Source organism: Stegodyphus dumicola, chromosome 2 (assembly GCF_044657685.1).
Source record: "Stegodyphus dumicola isolate Sdum_Otavi_A_Nest chromosome 2, ASM4465768v1".
NCBI classification, from domain to species: domain Eukaryota; kingdom Metazoa; phylum Arthropoda; class Arachnida; order Araneae; family Eresidae; genus Stegodyphus; species Stegodyphus dumicola.
Window position 1 is genome coordinate 11719118 of NC_140769.1, and position 6210 is coordinate 11725327.

The following is a 6210-nucleotide window of genomic DNA, read 5'->3' on the forward strand; positions in this document are numbered from 1 at the left end:
GTACTTGATTAAGTAGGCAGATGAAATATGATGTTAAGCATATATGTCAAATTTAGCTTGTTAAACATGATATCCAAGTAAAGCACATATAAGTATACTAAGCACATGTAAGCAAAAAATTAGCATAAGAAAGTACAATACATGCTATTATTATTATTGAAATACCATTTTGAAGAATTCTATTATTAAAAAAGAGATAGAAAGAAAGCTTGCTATATATATATAGTAATATAGTACAAAGTCCGAAATCCGGACGACCATTATCCGGAATGATCTAAAATGCGCATTTGATTTTTCCTTCCATAATAAAACATGTGGAGATTTTCACTTAAAAATTCCGATTCTTAATTTTACTTAGGCACAAAATAAAATACCTTGTTACGGAAAAACAATCATGTAAGCATAGATTTGTGAGGTTAATAATTTGGCTCCAAAGTTGAGTGTCTGCTTGGCACACATCTCAAACCAAAACATTCACCTATTTTATATCCCTGATACCTAACTGGCGAGTCATTATTTATTATATTTTGTTTCATCACTGCATATTTATTAATACATGACAGATTCAGTAATAACTCATGCAGTGATGTCTTAACTTTTCTTTATATTAGTAATTGAATAACAAGAATATAGCAACCTTTTATGCTAACATTACGCTTGGGCGATGATTATAGATTTTTAAATGCTCTAAAAAATGTTGATAAGGAAAAATTTAACAAATTTTTTTTTCCATATGCTAAAAATAGATTTTGTTGATGATACACATAGACCCAAATATTACATTTAGGGCTATTTGAATTAAGAATAACTGCTTTGTTATTCACATAAACCCAGAACCAGCACCAGGCCGAGAATTTAGGACCCACAGCGACTGCATCAGGCGATACGATATCTAGCGCCGGCCGGCTTAAGTATATGTGGGAATTTATTCAGAACTCTGATAAGTCTTAAACATGTGCAAGAATTAGACATAAGTATAATAATAACTAATACAATTCAGGTTTAATTGTCTCAGTGCACGATAGAAGCAAGATAAAATTTCGCGGAACAACTTGTCGTTAGTCTCCAAGCTCATGATGCATAGCCAAATATATGTAGTGAGCGATAGCTAAATTTGATGATGATAGCCGCGAATTTTAAAGGTTTACGATATCGCAAAACAAAGGTAAAATTTTCCAATTTACGGATTTTTTAAAAAAATGTGGAGAAATGGTAATAAATGAAGATCATATAAAAGAAGTTTTTCATTGTGATGACGTTGCTTCTCAATCATCAATCAATTAATGAATGGCGAAATCTGTAGTATGTTTCTGGTTCCAGAAAATACCACTACCAATAGTGAAGAAAGTGATAGAGAAGTTACTGAAAACGAAAGAATTTCGATTGACAAGTTAGTTGGAATTTTTGACACAGCAGTTACAGGTCTTCAACAATGTAAATAAACAAGAGATTAGATTCTGTCTGTCTAGAGAATTAAGGTTAAACGCCAAAGCCTCGAGGGCTATCTGCCTAAGGGAAGGGATACCTTCATGGAGGACTTTCTACTCTAGAGAATTAAAGAGAAAGGTAAAAGTTTACAATTGGGTGCCCTTTGTTATTTGGTGATTCTTTTTTGACACCAAGATCCGCGCCAGGAAGACACAATTTCAAGATGGCCGCTACACAAAACCAAAATAAGAAGTCAAAGAATTGCATAAACTCTGTGTCCATGTACACATCGATCTGTTTTCACTTAAAAAAAAAAAACATTCCAGAATTGCACAAACTAGGCATTGCGCGCTGCTTTAAATTTGACCATGTACACATCAATCTACTTTTACTTTTAAAAAAATCAGGAGGCTAAAGTAAAGTTAAACTATCATGGTAACCAGAAACGAGATTTCATTGCCAAAATTTTTCAAAAAATTGTCGCTAATCTAAGGGACACCCAACTCTACACTAGAGCCAAGAGAAAATATTAGCACAAAGCAACTTAAACAACTTACATTGAAAGAAATGTTTAGTAAGGTAAACAAATAAATATTAATCTTTTTTTTTGTAAATATTGATACCCTTTAGATCATAAATACTTTATTATTTCAAAATCAGGATTTAATATTTTTACTAACTACATGAAACACATCCATGTCTCTAATTATTTATTTATGTTGCATTTATAAGTTAACAAAAGCATTCACTAAAAGTTATAGAAACAGACTGATATTTTCATATTAATTATTTTAACAGCTATTAAATATTACATTAAATGGTTAAAATTTAAGATACCCCTTGGTGAATCGTCTCTTTTTTGAGGCCAAGATCAGCACTAGGAAGATCCTTCCGCTCGCTACATAAAACCAAAAGAAGAAGTCAAAAACATGTACAGTCAGTGCCCATGTACACATTGACCTCTTTTAACTTTAAAAACAACAACAACAAAAAAAAAAAAAAAAAAAAAAAACAGAGAATTGTGCAAATTAAGCATTGTGCACTGCCTTAATGTTGTTCATGTACACATCAATCTATTTTCACTTAAACAAAATCAGAAAGTTAAAACTATCATGTTAAGCAGAAAAATTTCGCCCCTCTCTTAATACACGGTAACAAACAAATAACCAAAAATACACAAACAGAGAGTAATAAATATACAAAAATACATATTTCCTAACATAAAAACATTAAACAAAAAAATCTTTTAACAAAAATTAACACACAGCAATGAATAAATAAATGAAATGTCAATTTTTTAACATACCTTTTTCTGATGTGCACATGTTCACGCTTTTCACCACTCTCCATGTAAGCAATTGAATTAAAATTTAGTCGCTTCAGCTCATATGCTCTTAATGGTGGATAAATATGTTAATAGCATCCAAGAAAGCCATAAATAGATTTTTTTTTCTCCTGGTCCTTCTTTCGCCACACATATTCGGTTAAATAATAGCCACCCTTCATTTTCCTCTTGATTAAACTGCGTTTAACTGCACTCCACATTCCTTCTATTTTATTAATGTTGGCACTTGTATCAGGATCCTTAAATCGCAGACTATGATCTACTGTTAAGTGTCCAAAGCCTTCGTCTGAAAGGCAATATACTCATTTATAACACGAAACAAACTTTGAGACGATCTTTGAGGTACCAATTTCAGAACACATTACACACGCACAACCAAACACAGGAACTGAAAAGAATGCTAAGAATAAAAAAAACACACAGTTCATACAAAAGGGTTACTATTGCAAAAAATATCCAAAATCGCTATTTATTACAACACAATATCACCCAGTTTTTCCCAAGGCTAGTTTCACCAACATTATCAACATTATGGTTTAGTAAGAAAAACGGTAAAAGTATATTTTAGAGTACCCCTTGGCGAAACTTAGCGATTTTTGGCGGTACATGAATAACAAATTTGTGCAAGTCTTTGACTTGTTATTTTGGCTTGTGTAGCAGAAAAATCACCACTACATAAAGCCAAAATAACAAGACAAAGAATTGTACAAACTCGGTATCCATGTACACATCAAACTATTTTCACTTAAAAAAAATCCCAGAATTGCACAAAAATGGCATTGTGCACTTCCTTGACTTTATCCATGTACACATCTACCTATTTTCACTTCAAAATACATCACAGATTTGTACAAACTAGGCTTTGCGCACTCTCTTGGGTTTGTTCATGTACACATCAATATATTTTCACTTAAAAAGTCAAAGGAGCACCCACTTCTATAGAGGCAAACAAAAAATACATAATCTCACTAAACTGCATTTTAAACCAAACAATAAAATAATATAAAAAAGGATTATGCATTAACATTATGCATTTAAGTATTACATAAAGCAAATATCCACTTACCTCTGTGGCACACAAAATTCCTTAACAGCATTCAAAAACTTCCTGAAATTATTTGAACTAGAATCCATATATCAGTGCAGCCACATAAATTCACAAAAATAAGAGTAAAAAAGATCCTGTATATTTCGGACTGTCCCGTAAATGGCTACTAAGTAAGTTACTGTTAAGTGTCCAAAGCCTTCATTTGAAAGTTGGGTAGAGTAGAATTTAAGGTACCCCTTGTATTACGGCTTGTTTGATTTATCGTGAAGTTGTCGTTTCATTTATGGCAGACTGAGTTGTTCAATGTTATGGAAACCCTATTGTGACGTAATCGAGTGCATGATTCTGCGAAATTTTGAATCATAGGATGTGTTGTAAGCGTTTTTGTGGTGTGTGTTGGTTTGATTCTTTAGACAGCAGAATGGCCGAGTGTAGTAAGATTAATTTGAAGTTTCTGTACGATTTTAAGCAAAAGGGGAAAAGAACTTTAATTGACTTATGTGTAAATGAAGGTTTACTTAGTAGCCATTATAAGTGTCCTGTATGTAGGAAGGATATGAGTCTAGTCGAACGTAAAAACCGTTTAGATGGATTTGAATGGGTTTATAGGAAGAGAGGTTCAGATGGTCACTATGTGAAGCGTTCGATCAGAAAGAGTACCTGGTTTGAAAAAAGTCATTTGAGTATGAGTGATATTTTGATTTTTACGTGGCTCTGGGTGTACGAAGCAAACTCAAAAATCATGGTAAGTGAATATTTGCTTTTGGTAGTGCTTAAATGTATAACATGTTTTTCCTTTTTTATGTTATTTTATTGTTTGGTTTAAAAATGTATTTCATTGAGATTATGTATTTTTTGTTTGCCTATATTGTAGAATTTGGTGCTCCTTTGACTTTTTAAGAGAAAATATATCGATGTGTATGGACAAAGTAAAGGGAGTGCGCAATGCACGTTTGTGCAATTCTGGGATTTTTTTTAAAGTGAAAATAGGTTGACGTGTACATGGATAAAGATAAAAGAGTGCGCAATGCCATTTTTGTGCAATTCGGGAATATTTTTTTAAGTGAAAATAGGTCGACGTGTACATGGATAAAGTGAAAGGAGTGCGCAATGCCATTTTTGTGCAATTCGGGGATTTTTTTTACGTGAATATAAGTCGATGTGTACATGGATACCGAGTTTGTGCAATTTTTTGTCTTGTTATTTTGGCTATTTTTGGCACAAAAATTGCTGCTTCGCAAGCCAAAATAATGAGTCAAAGAATTGCACAAAATCAGTATCCATGTACCGCCAAGTTTCGCCATGGGGTACCCTAAACTACACGTTTACCTGAAAGTCAATTGTACGTCTTTCAGCAGTCAGAAATTATAGTCGTATCTGGAATAATATACTCATGTATAACACAAAGCAAACTTTCAGGCACCAATTTCATAAAACATTACTCACGCGCAACCAAACACAGGAATTGAAAAGAATGCTAAGTATAAAAAAAGGGCTAAAGTGCAGAATCACCCACTTATTTGTTTGGCGCTTAATACAACAGTAAGAAGAATTGGATTTTTGTCAGTTTTCTTTGACTTTTTAAGTAAAAATAGGTAGATGTATACATGGATACCGAGTATGTGCATTTCTTAAAAACGCGCCAAGCAGTGGGCGATTCTGCATTTTCCCGAAAAAATAAAAAAAAAGTCCAACCGAAAGGGTTACTACTATTACAAAGAATAGCTAAAAGTTGTAATAAATAGAAAAATCTCTATTTATTACAACACATTTGGCGATATTTGCCTAGTTTTTCCCAAGGCTAGTTTCGTCAATATTAGAGTTTATTAAGAAAAATTATTTCACGCAGCGGGTTTCTGATTTAACGAGCAAGTAATACCACTTAGCGATTCATTTACACACAAACTAAGGGGTTCTGTACAGAATACAACCCATTAAATATATAAAGTTTTTCAGGGTGAAGTGCAGAATCGCCCAATTATGTTTGCCGCTTTTTACAAGAGTAGAATTGGATTTTTGTCAATTTCGTTTGACTTTTTAAGTGAAAATACATCGATGTTTACATGAACAAAGCCAAGTCAGTGCGCAATGACCGATTTATGCAATTCTCTGGTGTTTTTTAAAGTGAAAATAGATCGATGGGTACATGGATACCGAGTTGTGCAATTCTTAAAAACGCACCAAGCAGTGGGTGATTCTGCGCTTTCCCCTGGAATAGCATTAAAATACATAATTTCTCGCCAGAGCTGTTAGTCGATTAGTAATTTTCGAAACATGTTCAGTGAGAATATATTCATGCAAACAACGGAAAATAAGATTAATTTTCTTCTTGTGTTTATGTATTATCTCTCTCACCAAGTTATTTTCACCAAGTTTGGGAAAAAAATAA